The sequence below is a fragment of the Chinchilla lanigera genome, unplaced genomic scaffold, assembly GCF_000276665.1.
Source record: "Chinchilla lanigera isolate Chin_1 unplaced genomic scaffold, ChiLan1.0 scaffold00078, whole genome shotgun sequence".
Taxonomy (NCBI): domain Eukaryota; kingdom Metazoa; phylum Chordata; class Mammalia; order Rodentia; family Chinchillidae; genus Chinchilla; species Chinchilla lanigera.
Genome location: NW_004955479.1, coordinates 8269826 through 8288674, shown reverse-complemented (window position 1 = coordinate 8288674; position 18849 = coordinate 8269826). Strand labels below are relative to the sequence as shown.

At 46.8% G+C, this 18849-nt stretch overlaps 1 protein-coding gene across 5 annotated transcripts in view; it reads left to right on the top strand.

Annotated features, from left to right (window-relative positions):
• Positions 1–8732: 8732 nt before the first annotated feature.
• Grm8 (glutamate receptor, metabotropic 8) overlaps positions 8733–18849 on the top strand; it is a 759406-nt gene continuing 749289 nt past the window's right edge. For 2 of the 5 annotated variants that reach the window (XM_005402348.1, XM_005402352.1), the window contains exon 1: positions 10204–10477. The gene's annotated coding sequence lies outside the window, so the exon portion shown is untranslated. Of the gene's footprint in view, positions 8759–9231; positions 9313–9747; positions 9820–10203; positions 10478–18849 lie in introns of those variants that run through there. The other 3 variants (XM_005402350.1, XM_005402351.1, XM_005402349.1) reach the window with 3 other exon arrangements.

Here is an 18849-nt window from a genome sequence, read left to right as displayed (position 1 = left end):
AGAAGAAAGAGGAAAAGAGACCGATGTAGGCACCAGCAGGAGAAATCCTTTAGATTGCTTTGTGGCTATCCAGAAGTAAACAAGTAAAATTAAACCGGTTAGAAAAGTAATGGATTCTCTGTCTCACATACTTCCTTCTTCCCCCTTAAATCTCAGACTGCACTAACTCTATTAACTGGAATGTTTTATGTATGGCATACGCTGTTCCTTGTATAAAGCTGCTTTGAGTGTCTGACATAGCTGTACATGGGTGTATTTAAAACTTTGTAAGTCCTCCTGTAGCAGAATCTTCCAGGCAGCAACTGAGACACATTTGTGGCAGATTTCTATCACGGGTCCCCATATACCGCTGCTTCCTGATATCAATTCCCCATGTAATCTCCTCTTTTCCCTTGAGAGCAGACTAGACTTACACACTCACTTCTAATGAATAGAATATGGCAAACGTGATGGGATTGCACTTCTAAGATTAGGTTACCGAAGCCTGACTTCCGTGTTGCTGGCATTCTTTTGTTCTCTTTCTCATTTTCATTCTGATGAAAACTGTTACCATGTTACAACCTGCTAAAGCAGCCAGGACCTAAGGGTGACCTCTGGCTAACATCCAGCAAGGATCTAAGGTTCCAGGTCAGCAGCCTAAAAGAAACTAAGTCCTGCCAATAGCCACTGAGTGCGCTGGCCAACTTTGAAGACTCACCTTGAAGTAAGAAGCCTCAGCCAATACCTGATGGTGGCTTTATGAGAGGACCTGAAAAGGAGACTAGTGAAGCTTTCCCTGGATTTCTGACCAATAGAAACAAAAGATACAAATGTATACTGTGAGGGTATTAGTTTGGGGGCAATTTGTCACACAGCAATAAATAATGTTGAGGAAACACATCGTTCAACAGGGTCTGTTTTGTAAATCAATACCCTTAAGTGGGGTTCCTGATTTGCTAACCTTATGCTGTATTTTGTACCACAGCATGGTGTTTTCCTCTTCCCTGAACAGTATTCAATGGGACCATGGTTACCTTTGGGCCAAGGGAAAGAGCTGCTTTTCACTTCTCATGTGACCTCTTCCAAGCATTCAAAAACAGATTCTTGAGCTACTGAAGAAAGGGAAATCTATCATTCCCAAAGAACATACGCTTTCTTCTGTGTTCATTCTTCTCCGAGCAGTTCAACCCTATCTTCTCAGAAGCTTTCCAAGATGTCTAGAGTATCCTCATATGGCCTACCTGACACAGTGGTTCTTCATTTTTCTACATTTTGTCTCTTACTGCCTGTCTGTCAGGCTGGATTGGACTGTCTTGTAGTGCAGTGATAGTGACTTCACTTCAGTCCCGGGGCATACTTGAATTGCTTGACTACTAACCTTGGATATAATCAAATGAATGCACCACCGTCATCAACAAACTGTCTCGGTGACCACCACCACCTCATATATACAACTTGGCTCCCTCCAAGGCTAAATGGTAACACTAGACAAAGCTTAATATATCACATGTTTAAATCACTTTGTGAAGACTGCTAGAAGTGACTTTATTGACTTGCACTGATACATCTCAACTCTAAGTTTAAAAATTATCTAAACCTTGTATTTTAAACTATTCATTAAGTTTTAAATCTGAATCTCTGAAACCTAAAGTAAGAAAAGCACTGTAAATGATCAGTGTAAAGAGTCCATATGGTAGTTACTAGCTTATATTGTTCAAATGAATTTAAGTGCATAACCAAAACTTATTGCAATAATCTTGATGTCAAGAATGATCATTAGTTTCATGAGAATTCCAGGGGCAGGATGTTTTGACTTGTTTGGTTGTCTTTCAATTATCCATGTAGCAACAGCCAAACAAAAGTATTTAAATGAACACAAATTCCTTGAGTTTTTCTCAAAGTTGATAGTCAAGATGATCAAGACTCATGATTATCTAGTTGGCTTAGGGACTCAGGGGAAGTCACAGGCAACTATACCCTAAGACATTTCAACCCAGCCTGATAGATACACAATAATATAGAGATAATGTAGGAAAATAAACAACCTGCAGCTAAATCATGTAGGTTCAATTAGGGTTCTCTTGGGGTTTGGAGAGGCTCTGGGATGAGAAAATCCAGCTGGTCTAGGAAGGGTTAATAACTAGTGGGTTCAGAGCCTATGATAAACAACTTTCCCTTTGGAGGGAAAGTTGTTTCCCTTCCTAGGCACACAGAGTTTTCTGCTTCCAGCTGCAGGAAGGGGAAAGAGAAGAAGGTCCTCCTTTTAAACTTCCTTGGCCCTTCCCTTCTTAGTTGGTTCAAAAGAATGTCACTGAAATAATTTTCTAGGTGGAGGTTGGGTTATCTGCGTTATCACTTTCTCCTCCCAGGACAGGACTGGCCAGTGGCAGGGAGGACTGGGCTTGGGAGGACCTGACAGTGGCTCTGTGCTTTTGGGTACATGATGACTGTCAATGAAGAACACGTGTCAATTGCTCAGCTGGATCTCAAGTGGTTCTTAGAGCAGCAAGATCATTTCCCCCGTGTCTTCGAAGATAGTAGGGGCAGATGTTACCACACGCATTTTATTAGTTTCAGTGATACTAGGTGCTATGACAATGAATCTCCAAATTTCAGTGACTCAATAAAATATTTTTTTCACTTAGGTTGGGTGTTTCTGGTAGGCAGATAACATTCCTTAGTTTGGAGACTGATCATTGTAGTGGATTGACAACTGATGGTCAATTTATAACCCCCCAGCTGAACTGAGTAAGTGTGGTGCTGGGTGTGGGAGGCCCACCTGGGGATTGTTGCCAGCAGCATAAGAGGCAGAACAGGAGAAGGAGGAGTGGGGCTGTTGGGAGTGGAGAAAGGCTATTGGAGCTGGTAGAAGCTGTAAGGAGTTGTTGATTGTTTTGGAGGAGTTCATCATGCTGGCTTTCCTGATGAACTTGGCAGTTTTCATCCTCCGAGGAGCTCGGGACCTCAATGGCACTGAGAATAGCTTTAGTTCACTTTGGGGGAGCTCTGGTCCTCACTTTGAGCATCGCTTCCTGGCTCTGGAGGGGAAGATGGTGCACTACTCAGTCTCCTGGAGAAGCTTGCTGCGTTGGCTTTCCTGATGGGAGCTCAGTTGTCTTCACCACTGGAGGAGCTCGGGACCTCACTGTTGCTGAGGATGGCTGTTGTTGGTACCTTTTGGAGGGGCTCTGGTTCTTTGAGCATGGCTTCCTGGCTCCAGTGTAGATCCCTCAGCCTGCTAGCACAGATCCTTCATCCTGCTGGCACAGACTTCCTAGATTCCGCCACTGACCTTTGGGCCTTCCCAGTGCAGGTCTGTGAAACAGGCCTGCATGAGATGTTGTCGTGGGCTCTGGGCCTCCAGTTGGACTCATGGGAGGCACTGTTATGAGCTCTAGGTCTTTAGCTGGACTCATGCAGGACATTTCCATGGAATCCAGGCCTTCAGCTAGATTCTTGGACTCTAGTGTGTGGACATATTTCCTGCACTCTTTTGTATATCATTCTTTGGGTTATTATTATAAATAATCTTATAAAATATGTGTCCTGTATTATATATTCTTTCACCTTGCATGATAACCCTCAAACCAACACAGTGATCCATGGTTCTTTCATCTTGTGCTGTGGTATTAGCTTTCTGACACCATTGCAAATACCTGAGATAATCAGTTTATAACAAAAAAGGTTGATTTTGGCTCAGGATTTTGGAATACTCAGGCTATGATTATTTTTGGGTTCGTGGTGGTACATTTTCTGAGCAATGTGTGCTGGAGCAAATTGCTCACTTTATGGTTAAGAAGTGATGGGGAAGAGGAGAAAGGAAACAGGATCCCACAATCCCCTTCGGGGACACAACCCCAGTGACCTAAAGACTTCACAATAGGCCTTACCTCTTAAAGTTTCCAATAGTGTCACCCTGGGGATCAAGCCTTTTCCATGTAGATTTGGGGGACACTTTAGGCACAAACTATAGCAGCTGTCAATCCTAGGTCCACAGAGTTTTCTGCTTCCAGCTGCAGGAAGGGGAAAGAGAAGAAAGTTCTCCTTTTTAACTTCCTTGGCCCAGAAGTGACATGCATCAGTTCTGTTTACTCTGCAATAAGTAGATATCTGACCTCGCCTAGATGCAAAGGAGTTGAGAGAAATGTAGTCCCCAAGGGTATGAGGCAGCTGCTTCACAGCAATGGTTCCACATTACTGAAAGGGAGCACGATTGGTTCCCTTTGGTTGGACTGGTGTTTGTCTTTGCCACATGCATAAATAAAAAGAATTGTAGTGCACAAATGTTAAAAGTTCAAGATGCTGTGATCTGTTAATGGCAAAGTTAGAGCTAGTATTGGGTTCTTTTTCTCCCCAGAAAACACTGGATAGAGTGTTTAAAACCCTATCTAAAGGGAGAGTAGGGTGAAACAGAGAAAAAGGAGGGCTTGTGGCCTTAGAAATATCTGGGCAGCATGGATACCCTTCCTTAGGAGTCCTGATTTCTAAGGTCTACCTTCTTAGGCTTTGCATGTGGGGTGTGTGTGTGTGTGTGTTTGAGAGAGGGTCTCATTATGTTTTTCAGGTTGGCCTTGAACTCATGGCAATCCTTCTGCTTTAGTTTCTCAAGTGCAGGGATTACAGGCATGTGACACTCTGCCCACCTCGGCAAGTGAGTTTTTATATATTTAAACTCACAGGCTTTTGACAGCCTGTAGTGGTGGAAAGCTTTCCTGAATGTAGTAGATTTCAAATTTTAGTGAACATCATCAGAATCACCGAGAATGTTTACAAAACATGCACATTCCCAAGCCCCATTCTAATGAATCTTGTTCCTATAGCTCTGGGATAGGGCCCAGGAATCTGTGCTTGCAACCAGCACCCTAATAATTCTGAGGCAGGTGATCCTTGGATCACATGTAGTAGCATATATTTTCAGAGTGCTGGTATTATAGATGCTGTGACCTGTCTGTACTTTCTTGCCTTTACCAATGTGTTACACAATACCTGCTTACTAATAATCTGCCCATGCCTACTTTCTTTGGCAGAGGGCTTTACCTGGCTTCTGGATGCTGCTCTGCTACCATGTGGTAGGCTGGAATTACTGGAGGACTAATATCACCTAGGAGTGGTTCTTAAGTAACAACTGATAGGAGCTGGAGTATAGATACCTGCTCCATCACTTTCCCTCTTGACTGCTGAGGGTTCCTTTGTCTCTTAAACTTCCCAGCCTTGAATCCTCAGACCGTATTTCTGCGGGAACCCAAATGAAGCTGATAAGAGATGCACATGCAGTCCCCACATGCACCAGAGAATTTCTCCTGTGACTTCTGTGTGCAGGTGTGAGCCGACTATGGGAGCGAGAAGCACACTGCTCTCATGAGCCTCACTGGCTCTGAATGACTGTCAGTGTAACATTCTGGTCTTGTTTCCAGCAGCCAGTGTCTTAATAAACTGAGCGAACCACACACAATACATTCACAGTCACTTGTAGATGATGTAGCCAGAAAAATATTGTCTTAGTTTCCAAAAGAAACCTGTCCCCACCTTCCCCTGTCAGTTTTCCCCACTTGGTAACTTCGTGTTGGGCCAGTGTTCCTCCTGGGTGAGTGGCCTCCAGAGGTTCTTAGCCTTAGTGAGTACCCCGAAGCAGAAATTGTGGCATAAATCTCCATGAGTATAATACATATCACAGCTTGAGTTAAATGGACCTCAAACATATGGCATTTTTTTTTTTTTGCATTTTCTAACACATGGGCAGTTTCTCACATTTTAAATCAACTGCAAATGAGAAGATTATAGGCAAATCTTCTCGGAGGATTAACTACTAGGGAATATATTTGGTTTGTGTAAATATTTGGGGCGGGATGGCTGATGAGGTCAGACACTTTGTGAAGATGCATTTTATACTGCAGTAAGTGTGAGCCCAAGGAAAGGCCAGGTAGATGTCCCGGGTTCACCTGTGTGCCCGGATCGGACTGCTTGGGCTTTAGTAACCCTCTCCTGACTTGGACTGCAGCAAAGGACAGTCAGAGTCATGGTACCTTGGTTTGATAAATAGGACTTTAATTTTTTTTCCATGTGAGTGTTACTGATGGGCATCCATCATGGCTGGACAGTTTGGCTTCTGGTGTCCCAGTGTGGCCATCAATCCGGGGAGACCAACCTGTGTATGAGCCTATGTCATTTGCTCAAGGTAGAGTCATTGGACACACTCAAGGAGGATGGGCCTCTTCCCTACTGATCAGATTCCATGCAGGATTTGAGTGATGGTTCCATTCTGAGTGTGTTGGTTTCGGTTTTTTTGCAAGGAGAACAATATCATGCAGGATACATATTTTATAAGATTATTTATAATAGTCACCCAAAGAATGATATACAAAAGAGTGCAGGAAATCTGCCCACACACTACAGACCAAGGAATCCAGCCGAGGGCCTGGATCCCACGGAAATGTCCTGCATGAGTCCAGCTAAAGACCTAGAGCTCATAACAGTGCCTCCCATGAGTCCAACTGGAGGCCCAGAGCCCACGACAACATCTCATGCAGGCCTGTTTCACAGACCTGCACTGGGAAGGCCCAAAGGTCAGTGGTGGGATCTAGAAAGTCTGTGCCAGTAGGGTGAAGGATCTATGCTAGCAGGCTGAGGGATCTGTACTGGAGCAGGGAAGTGATGCTCAGAAGAACCAGAGCTCCCCTGAAAAGTACCACAGCCTTCCTCAGCAACAGTGAGGTCCTGAGTTCCTCCGATGATCAAGATGGCCAAGATCCCATCAGGGAAGCCAAAGCAGCAAGCTTCTCCAGGAGACTGAGTAGTGCACCATCTTCCCCTCCAGAGCCAGGAAGCGATGCTCAAAGTGAGGACCAGAGCTCCCCCAAAGTGAACTAAAGCTATTCTCAGTGCCAATGAGGTCCCGAGCTCCTCGGAGGATGAAAACAGCCAAGTTCATCAGGAAAGCCAGCATGATGAACTCCTCCAAAACAATCAACAACTCCTTACAGCTTCTACCAGCTCCAATAGCCTTTCTCCACTCCCAACAGCCCCACTCCTCCTTCTCCTGTTCTGCCTCTTATGCTGCTGGCAACAATCCCCAGGTGGGCCTCCCACACCCAGCACCACACTTACTCAGTTCAGCTGGGGGGTTATAAGTTGACCACCAGTTGTCAATTTACTACACTGAGTATCAAGAGTTAAGGATAATGCAAAGCCAAGCATCAGAATTACACTTTCCCTGCGAAAGATCAAGTCTACTGATCTCTCAGAGGGCTGCACCAGAAAAAGCAATGATGTGCCTGTAAGACACCAGTTCTCTGCAGGTAATGATCAATAGGGAAAGGAAAAAAAGCAGCTCATTAGGCACTTCTTTCCTGAGCAGCTCACTTGGCCATGCAGACCTCCAAAGGGGCAGCCAGCTGTGCTGTCTTCATTATGAAAATGGGTCCACCAGAGCACCAGGGTTGCTGCTCTCTCAGATAACACTGAACACAGCCCTGCTGGGCTCCAGCCAGCCCCTCGCAGCCCCTGAAGACCACCACAAGGTCAGCAGCTGTGCCCATGGTATTTTTAGGCTCGCTCTGGCTGTTCCTGCCTGTGTTCTCTCCCTCCCCCAATGTATTAATGCACATAGAAGAGTCTAGAGAGGGATTTACTCATGTTCCTGTGTTCCCTATGATAACTCTGCTCAGACTGAGGTCATCAGTCTGAGCTCGGGCTGGGCTGAGTTGCTTTAGAAACCAGGCTGCTGAGATTATGGCATAGTTCCCTAGAAGAAGGGCACTTTTCTAGACAGGCTTCACAGCAGGCATTGGTGCTATGAGCCTGTTCAACTACAGCTCTACATCAGTGCGAGATTCTTGCCTCTTTCCTTGCCCCAAGATGCACTGGCCACTTGTCAACTCCCTTCAGGGCTGCACTGTACACCCCCAGTGAACTGAGGTTCCATGCAGAAACTTGTGGGGATAAGGGACCCAAGCTCTTTTTCTCTCTCCAAATCCTCCTCCTTCCCAAGTAGCTGTGGCCATAAAGGATTGATTCTACAATCAAGAATCCTCTCCCACACAGGCGGGAGGCGGGATGAAGGAGGAAGCCCTTGGCCCCTGGAAACCTGTAGATTTTTGTAAGTCACAGAGGGTAAGAGGGGCTTCAGGAAATCAGGAATGTGACAGCTTTCACCTGAAACCTCATACACTAGTGCCAAGCCTGGGAAAGCAACGGTGCCAGGGAGCAGGTGTCGGCGGGCTTTAGAATTTCCGATTTCTGGCTCTAGTACTTTTCAGACGCGACTCAAACCCCGGTTTCCTTCTTCATCTGTAGAATGGGATTAACAGTGCTGATCCTTTTAGAGCTGATGTGAGAACAGGGTGAGAGATACGGACCTGCGCACAGGAATGAGCGCAAGTTACAGGTCATGATGCTTCTGAAGTTCTCGATGCTGCGGAAGTCGGAGTTCACCACAGAGACTCCCAGGGCTGGGAAGAAGCCTGTCTTGCCTGTTCTCCTTTCTTTCCCCTCCTCTTCTCCCTGCTTCCCTTTCTCCCGCAGCCCCTCCCCACTCAGGTCCTGCCTCGGGCTGTGGCTTCGGCTGCAGTTGCTCGCGATCTCCTCTAGATGGAACTTTCTCACCAACACAGGGTTGGCAGGCCGCGGCTCCCCGGGCTCCGAGCCGCAAGGGGCTCCCTTTTTCTCGAACTGGCGGGTGCGGGATAGGGGTGCTGGGGCGGTAACTAGCGGGGAGGGGCGCTGGACTGTGCACACGGAGCCTGGAAGGTTCCCCTCGGTCGGATGCGAAGGGAATTCCTAGGTATCCCCCGCCTGGCGGCTCCAGAAGAGTTTCCTGCCCCTGGCTGGCGGTTCCTTGAATCCTCTCAGCAAAATGACTGGCGGAGTCCGCCTGGGCCCCTCCTGCGCGGCGCCCGCAGGGGGACCTTATCGTGTCCAGCCTTGCGCTCTGGGGCTAGGTAGAGGGCGCCGGGGTCTCCGGGGCGGAGTGTGAGGGCCCCGATTCCTGAGCTGCCGGGCGGGACAAATGGTGGAACAGCCGCGCGGCGGGTGGCAAACTTTGCGGGGGAACCGTGCGGGACGTGGGCTGCACTTTGAGCATCCCCGGAAAAGAAAGCGTGATCCGGGACCCTTGCCATCTGTCACGTGCTCCTCACGGGCGCCCTCAGCAGAGCGGGGCCGCGGGGGACCCCGGGCTCGCGGGCGCCGACTGCTTTCGCGCGGGTCCCGGGCTCGCCTCGCTCCCGGCGCCGCTCCGCCGCCGCGTTCCCCAGCCGCCCCGCGCGGCACCCGCTCTTCCAACCCCCGCTCCTGGGGCCTCCCTTTCTCTGTAGGGTGGGGCAGAGGGGGTGACTGGTGCGTTTCTTTGTAAAAAATCAGAACTCGTGTTGGCATTTCTGGTCCCCGCGCGGCTTGGCGCTGAGGCGCAGAGGGGGTCCGGCCGCCCGAGCGTCCGCGGCAGTGCCCACGCGGGGGCCGCGCGCCGCATAGAGACCCGGGCTCCCGCCCCTGGGGTCCTCCTCCCGCTTCCCGCGGTGACTGGCTGGCGCCGGGCGATTGGCGATCCCGGCGCGATCCCGGAGCGATCCCGGCTGCGGCGCTCCGCGCCCGCCGGGTGAATGGCCGCGGGCGGCGGATCGCGGGGCGCGAGGCGCGGGGCGCAGACCAATCGCGGCTGCCGCTGGGAGTATTTGTTATTCACATGGAAGAGAGTTGGCGGCGGCTCGGCCAGCTCAGCCCCCTCAGCCCCAGACCAGCTACAAGTGCGGCCGGCCGCGGTGCCCGCCTCGCGCGGCGGCGGCGCGGACATGGAGTTGCGGGTCCCCCGCGGGCTTCCTCGCCGCGCCCTCTGCGGGGAGCAGGGTAAGACTCCTCGCCGAGCCGCGGGCAGAGGAAAGGAGAAAAGCAAGTGCTGAACCCCAGGGAAGCGGGGAAGCCCCCGTCCCCGCTCCTGCAATTCTCCCCAAACGCCGAGCTGGCTGAAGAAGAACCCCTGTTTTATCACCCTTTCTGTTATCCTCCGCTCAGCCGACAGCCAGGTGCACCACTGCTTCTCAGATCACTTCTGCTTTTCCTGGGCACGAGTAGGTGGCCTTGATAGCCGGAGTCTGGGAGACAACTGTCGGGCGGGCCAAGGAAACAGGAATGGGTAGAGGAGGAGAGTGGGCACCAGGGGGCGAGGGGCTGGCCGGGCATTGGAGCTTGATTGGGTGTCTGTTGATTTTACGTTGCAACTAACAAGGCAGCCACCCCTCTTGTCTTCCCGTGATTACATTCCAGTGAAGAGGTGCAGAACAGAGGGAGGCTTAGCTTGGAACTCCCAAGGCTTGGAGGTGTGATCCCCCAAAAGTTTAGTCGGCGAATGTGAGATTCAGGGGTGAAGGGAAGAGGGCTAGCGCTCCTAGCACGCTCTTGTGTGCGGCAGCAGAATTTTAAGTCGCCGAGCCTCGGATTTGCCTGCGCTGGGTGACCTCCTGGACCTGCCCGGCGGAATCCGGACTTGCCCCACAGAGATGACGAGGTACCTCCGTTACTCGAATCTAAGGCGAGGGATTTCCTAAGTTAACAGCTTCCGGGATGAGTTGGGGTAACCCCCGCCTGCCTCAGCTTGGGCTGGCTGGGTATCTAACCAGGATCTAGGGAAGAAGGGGTGGGGGGGGTCGCAGGGGAAGGCGGGCGATGTGGGGGTCCTGGAGACCCGCATCCCCGCACCGCGCACGCTCTGCCAGGAGTTGCGTCCTCCGAGTTAGCCCCGCGAGCCTGGGATTTCCTTCCCCCCTCCCCCTTTTATGGCTCTCGGGAAAACGCCGGAGTTCCGTGTCCTGGTGGGGGTTGGGGAAGAAGAAAGGTCTGGGGTCTTGAGTTTCACAAGCACAGGCAAGCGCTCCCCGACAGCGCCTGGGCTGCACCCGCGACAGTGCGGCCCGGGTTCGCACCCACCAGCGCAGGGTGTGGGCGCTGCAGGCGGCCAGGTGTGCCGGGGGCGGGCCGCTCGGGGCGGGCGGTGCGCAGGGGACGGGGTGGCGCCGGGTGCCAGGGAAAGGAAAGAGCACCCAGGCACTTCGCGAAGCCTAGTCTCTACCCCAGCTGGGCTTCTACAGTCCCGGGCACGGAAAAGAAAAGGAGGTGGGAAAGAGGAGACCCGGGCGGGGTGAGAGGCTGCTGTCAGAGACACAGAGACAGAGGTAGGGCTGGAGATAGTCCTCTCGGAGACGCGGAGCGGGCTCAGCCGCTCAGCCCCGAAATATCCCCTGAGGTTCGTACAGATGGCGAAAATGTAAGATTCTCTCTCTCTCTCAATCTCTCTCTCTCTCTCTCTCTCTCTCTCTCTCTCTCTCTCTCTCTCTCTTCAAATGAAATGCAGAGGAACCCGCGAATCACCCATTTGCGCTACACTGCTCCTTAGAGCTGTCTCAAGAAACTGCTTCTCTGTGGTCCAAACTGAGCAGCCTGGGTTTAGAGAGTCTGAGGGCCCAGGGTAGTGGGGGTGAATACACACCCGAAACCCCACACTTCCTCAAGCGAGTCTGCCTCAGGAGGGAATGCCTTATTTGCCAGTTGGGGGCGGGTGATCCTTTCCCACAGACCTGATGGGGTGGGAGTCATCTCGTGAACACCCAAGAATACACTAGGGTCTTGGCCACTGCCGTGATTGAATAAAAATCCTGTCAATTAACAAAACTGGAGGACAAGGTTTGTGGTTGGAGACATTTACAAGAAATATTACAAACACGAGAAATACATTCCAATGATAGCTTTTATTTTGCTTGAAAGAAAAAGAAAAAGAGCCACCAGCAGGTAGTTCTTGGATAAACAGCTTATTGCACTTGACTGTAATTTTCATTTTCCGTTATGAAATTGTTTGTCAATAATTGCAAATGGCTACAGAAACCACTTCAGTTTACCTTGCTCACTTGCTGGTGAATAATATCTTGAAAGATCTCTGTGGGAGACAGAATCAGCTGTGTGAAGCCCATTCTCTGGTTCTTAAAAATATATGGCTTGATAATTTTGAAAAGAGCCTTATTCATCAGGGAAGATAATCTTCCTATGTAAGAGTCAACTGCAGGTTGTACCACATCTAAGATACAGGCAGATACTTTTCTCTTTTGAGTAAGGGATGTGGAGACAATTATATGAGGGGAGGTTCTCTAGGAGACATTTTGCCTGGAATAAATTAAAAAAATAAAAGATGCTGAGGATGCAGCACTATACTTGTATGTAGGCTTAATTTGTTTTATTTGGTTTGTGCTAGCTAGTTCTGCCCTAATGTGCTCCCTTTGGAAGTTATGGCTGCTTGAATAATTCTAACAGCATCCAAATCCAAAAGGAGTAGAAAAGGGGGAGCTGAGCTCCACTGTGTGTGAGAGAAAGTTAGAGGTCTGGAGAGATGTGCTCTTTGCAAACTTGGCTGGGCAGGTTGAAGCTGCTGTGGGGCTTCTTTAATTGGTATTTATGCAGCAAATAACCCAGCTGACATTCACCGTGGCAGCACTGTGTGCCAGTCTTTGCATAAGAATATTCTATTGTCTTCAGGGCATGATGCACAGAGCCCTGTACATGCACTTTGTGACAGCAGTGATGTTTTTCCTTTCAAGTTTATTGCCCATTGATTTCCCCTATAGTGAGAATGTTCAACATTAGGAGACCTTCCTCTAGTTCATGGAATGGCATTGCTCTGTCTCAGTCTTAAAAGAAGACACTGCATAGATATCTCTTACTAGACCCACAGCAAAGAACTGGCCGTTCTCTAAGCCTGTTGAATAGGCTGGCTTGTAAAGGTACAGGAAACTGCTGCTGTTCTGTTGATAGAACCTGACTGGGTATCACCAGACTCACACATGTAGTGGGGACAGTCAACCCATACTGTTCTAAGAGAAGCTGTGAGCAGGGAGCCAGCTAGATCGTATTGTTTCCATCCCAAGAGAAGGTTTTGATTTAGAGTTTGGCTTTATTTGTCTCTTCCTTCCTTTTTATTTTGTTCAAAATTATTTCATTTAATTTTAATTTCTACTTGATGCTTGGACACACTGTAACAAATTCACCCACTGCCTGGGAAGGGCCTTGGGCATAACATTAGCTCATCCCGGGCCCCAGCTCATCAGTGGTGGGCATCGTTGTTGGAATGATTTGAGGAACACTGTGGAAAGAGGCTGCCTGACTCATAGCTCCCTGCTTGCACTTGTTTTGTCACCACGCTGAACTTTAATGATGACAGTGCTTTGGTAAAGATGGTCTGGCTAGCCCAGGAGTCATCATACAGTGCAGACGCTGCAGTCAGGAGAAGACAGCAACGCATCTTCAGGTTTTGATGCCTGGTGATGAGTTCACTTACTTCCTGGGGTGTACCAAAGTAAGGAGACAAGCTTTTGAGGTGATCCATAGGAAACATCAGCACTGAGGGAGGGAGGAGACCCAGCCCTAGGGGGCAGAGGGCAGGACAGCCTGGGCACAGAAGCAGGCAGATGTAGGAGAGGTGCTTGAGGAGTGTGTGGAAGTTTTTGAACATGTGCTGCCAATTTCCTACTTTTCCAGGCAGGTTTATGCCTAAATTTACACCTTTGGAAGGTTTCCTGTTGTCTTATTTTCACGCCAGAATATGTTGTTACCACCTCCCTCACGATAGCCTCTTTGAGGATCCAGTTGTCCATGACTTTCAGGTTCCCAGGTCAGACACTGTACTTCCATTGACTTTCCTCTCCTGTCTTTCTAGTTTTCCTTCCAGGTCTGTGTTCTCCATATGACCCATCCAAGGTTGACTCCTGAACACATGACTGCTGTTAAAGTCTGACTGGCCATGTGTGTGATGGCCAAGTGGTTTTCTCAGATCTTCTAAGTACAAAAGTACAATATTACTCCTAGGACTAACTAGTGTCCCTGTACATTCTTAAAGTACTTTTACACATTATATCACCTAATTTCAACCCAGAAGGGAGGCAGAAATCATCCCCCATTTTGGGAACAAAGAAACAGACTGGGTTGACTGAGTTGCCCAATGCCACGGAGTGAGTGCTGGAGGAATAAGACCAAAATCAGGGTTTCCTAGGAGCTGCAGTATCCCGGAAAATCAGGTAAGGGTTCGCACCATATCGCTCCATGTCTGGCACCCAAAAGGCATAGTGTAAGGGAAAGAATGTAATAGCGGTGCTGTATGTGAATTTAGGCCTGAGAATTTAGATATAGTCTTGTAGTTGATTCGTTTTCAAGTGTCACATCTGGAATGGAGCTGTGATACCAACTTTATAGATGAAGTTTTAGGAAGGAAATAAGGTAATTGCATGAAGCTATGAGCAAACCAAGGCATTCAATAAGGGTAGGGTTTCACTCTCTTTCCTTTCTCTTGTCTGCCATAAAAGTGGCTCCTCATTTCTTTAAATATGGTCTTTTGTGCAATAACTTTGTTATTGGAAAAATAAGGGTGCAAACAAAATTCCACTAAATCAGATTGTATTTAAAATGCACATGATTTAGCTGTCTAAAGGAAACCTGTGGCACATTATTTTGAAATGCAAAAAAATCCCTTTTTAGTTTAACTATTTAGTAAATTGAGCTTCTCTTGGATCAGATTTTTAAACATGGGGCTGTACTTTTATAGAAGAGCTTTCACAGCTCTCTCTCACTCATGGGAAAAAGTCATTCAGCTTGGGAACAAAATCGGTTACTGTGTTCAGTTGGCAAAGCCTTTCTCTGATGTTTGTGCATAACCTCACAGTCTCTTATTATTAAATAATAGAATCTCAGAGCAGGAAGCTGGAAGACACCTTAGAAATGGTCTATCTTGCTCATTTCATGGATGACACAGTGGAAGCACACAGATGAGGGGGCACGCTCAGTGTCACCAGCTAATGGCTGCCAGGTTGGGATCAAATTCTAGGCTCTGTTGCCAGGAGAGAACTCTTTCTGCCCCATCTCTACGCTACCCCCAGCAAGGATCCACACATGTAACAGCCTGAGAGGTGGTACAGAAATATGATGCATTTCCAAACAACCAAAAAGAGCTGCAAGCGTGGGCAGTTTCAAGCGAATCTTCTGGGCTAGCAATTTTATGAGTTGATGGCAATGTTCAGCATAACCTTTTTGTTAAAGAGCTGAGTAGCTAGTAGCATAGGAATGCTGATTTGGCCTTTTCAATGGGAAAAATTATAATTGTTTGCTAATGTTATTTATCAGCAAGGATTTTACCACAGTATACTGTAATTGTGCTTGGCACATGCTGGAGGCTGACATGAGGGCTGACCCTGAGAGACCCTAAGTGTGTTGGTGAGCTTGTTTCCATTGGCATCAGACTGGCCAGGAAATTGGCTTGGAAGTGGAGGTTTGGAAAAAACTGCACTGGGTATTTCCAATAATTTGAGAGGTTCAGAAATCACCCTCTTGGAAATGTCCCCAAATTACCCCTTTCTAATGAGTACATTATTGTTCTTATAGAGCTAAGAATCGAAGATGACATCATTCTAGAACCTGTGCACGCTCACCTGTGCTGCCCACAGGCAGCCCTGCAGTACTGGGAGCTTTCTCTAAAGACAGAGAATCCCTCTTGGGGCCCTAGGAGTTTCAGGGTGCTGTTACTTGCTAGCTTAGGGGTTGGGGCTGTACTAAACCTCTCTGAACCTTGTTTTCTCACTTATATACTAATTAATGATTAGTATGTGGAAATTCATTGAGCTCTTGTGTGTTAGGTACTTAGGACTCGGTACAGAGAAAGTACGTAGAAATCAAAAAGAAGCAGAATTCAGGACTCTGGCCTATGAGGAGCTGTCCTTACTGGACTTTCAAGACATAGCTGGAGCACTACTGAGAGGCACAGACTCGAGTTCTAGCCAGGAGACCCGGGTGCACAGGACAGTCAGCAGGAGGGCTGTGTTGTACCGTGTATATAGGGTGATGGTGGTGGGATGAACACAAAGAACCGGGAGGGTTCCTGTTAAGCTTGCCTGCAGGGTTGCCCAGCAGTAGTGCAGAGCATCTGCTCCTTTCAAAGGTCATTTTCAGGAGCACAGACTTCACATCTCCTTGAAGAAGTCCATCAGCACAGGCAAGGTTTCTACCAGCCCCAGGAGAAGGTCAGTTAGAAAGAAAAGCTGTTTTACTCTAAATCAAACACAGAGCATGAAGAAGTGCTTTTTGGATCTATAGCTCAGAAAGGTCATTATTTCTTTAAAACTCAGTGATTCTAACTAGGATGAGTTTGGATTAAAACTCACAAGAATTCTGTAAGGGCAAGAGCAGGCAGTGTAAGATTTTAAAATTACACCTAACTTCTCTGATTTTGTACAAACGTTCACATACATTTTCCCTCGGGATTAAAAGGAAAACTAAACCTTTCAGCCATCAAGAGTCTGTGATTTTTATGGCAATGCATCAGACTTTGAAATAACTGCAATATGTAAATATTTTATAAGTAGCTCTGATTTTATTTTTAAAGTGACAAACAATATTCACTAAAAGAACCTGTTCATGAACTGGGTAAATATGCAAAAAGTTGCTTTTCCTTAGAAGACAGTTACAGACCACATTAGCAGTGAGAGCTGCTATTGACTGAACATGTACCCTGGGTAAGGTGCTGTGTTTTCTGTGTGTGCTGGACAGCAGGTTCTATCACCTCTTACAGACAAGAAAAATCAATTGTTAAGAGAGCTTGCATGTGATTAATTCTGTGTTGCAGAGGAGGAAACTCAAATAGAAATTCAAGTTTGCTGCCCGAGAAGCGATAACCCAAATGGAACCTCCTGTCTTCCATTTTAGTGCATTTGTCCACTAAGCCAGTTACTGTCTCACTACTACTCATCCTCTGACCTTTTCTTAAATGAAAGCCCCAAACAGACCTATGAGATGCTGAAGAGACTAAGCATTATTGCAAACAACAATAGTTTTAAAAGAAACCTCATTTTGTATTACTTCCAGGACTGCACAGCAAGTAGAATTAGCTTAATGCCAAGAGAGCAGGCAAAGATGCTTTGTGATTGGTAGATGGACTGGTTTATTTGTTCATCTCTAATTGAAGACTGTTTATTCTGTTGAGTGTTTAAGTACTTGGGAGGTGGCTTGGTGTAATGAAGAAAGACAATCTTTGGAAAGCCGTCTCCATCTATCGCCCCTTAAACATTTCTTCTGTACCTCACTCGTCTGTTTATTCTGGGCTCAAACTTTCATAAGTGATATGTTTGAGGTCAACCCAGCTATGGCACTTGGTCTCAAACTGTATATTAGTGGTCAGAGTGAATGAGGTTTTACTATCATGTAGCTGGTTCTCCCTGTGAAACTGTAAAACACAATGGATAATTTATGGTCCATCACTTAAATGATCTCATCCAGAAAGTCAAATTTCCTTTCATGAAATGCTTGCGGTCAAGCTGCTGTGGAATTTGATTTTTCCAGGGAGAAGCAGTTAGTAGGAGGATTGAGAGTTGAGAAAAATCAGGAAAGGACTAAGTGTTTGGGGTGGTGAAGAGGAAATTCAAGGCTAATATGTGCCAGAAGGAGGGGAATACTTGTCATAAGCAGGGCAGAACTGTCTCAGAATAGGGGTCAGTGTTTTGCCAGTCCTCCAGGTACACAGTCAAAAATACAGCAAACAGTGCAGTGGGCTACAGTTTTGAACCTAAAAGTGAAAAAAAAAATGAAGCTTTCTCTAACAGCATTTGGGCATATGTTCAGTTGTTCCCTAGGGAGGCACCATCTTTTCTTTCAGGACAGGAAGGATGGAAAGAAAATTTTATGAACTGGAACTTGAACAAATGAATGGAAATACAACCAGATGTTGGTTGGCTAGGGTGGAAGGAAATGGTCCAAATTTTAGGTTTCAAACTCTTATATAAATAGATTAGAAATGAGCATTAGATTAATCATCCTGTCAAAAATAAATTGGTAGTGTTTATTCTCTTAATTATATGTATGTTTCGCATCTCCCGATTCCCTGTATTAAGTTGGTTCTCATTTTCAGTTAAACCTCCTCAAAAGTCTTTCAAAAGAATTTCATGGAATTCTTTAAAGAATAAACTTTTTGTATAGATTTTCCTGTAGACTTTTGTCACTGTAGGTTATCTCTAGCCTTGATGAAATAACTGTTTTCCCTACTGAGTCAGACAAAATTAAGAAGCTTTTCAATTGATCTCCAGCTCTGATGTGCTCCTTGTGGTTCTGGGATCAAGGCATATTTACTTCGGAACTACAAGCATGCTCACTGCTCCCATACCAACAAATTAATTGGGAACTCTGACAATAGTAATAGGAAGATCCACACACATGACCCTGTGTGTTTAATTTTCAAGTCTTTGTTTTGTTACCAGAGACAAATAAAATAATATCAACAAAATAGCTTATATTCTATATAAACTTTTCTCACAGCGTACAACACTTACATATTTTGAGATATTTGGGGGGCTTTCTTTCTTTCTCTCTCTCTCTCTCTCTTTTGTGATTGAATAATCACTTTTTCCTACGGGGAAATCTGGGACGCCAAAAAATGTTATTAACAGATGACTGCCTTGTTGAATACATCACAAAAAGTAACCTTTCATTGTGATTTTGTGGACAAAATTTAAATGCTAAATTCAGAGAGCTGTAAAAAGTAAGAACAGATTTGAAAAGAAATAATGTCATCCACCCCAGGAGTTTCACTTTCATGGGAATAGGATTTATTTATTGGAATAAAATGATAAATAAAAATACTTTCTGGCTTGGGAGAATCAACCTAGTTTCTGATACTTTTCTGTTTCCCTTGCTCTAAAAGTGTCATCAATCTGCCTGTTTAGATGCAGTGCAGCCAGGTGTTCAGAATCACAGGGGGACAAAAAGAATTAGTCTCTTACTGAATAGTGGAAATTTTTTGAAAAAAGAGGTTGGTGTAAACTGGCTTAAATATATGAAAATTATCACCCCACTGAACTGAAC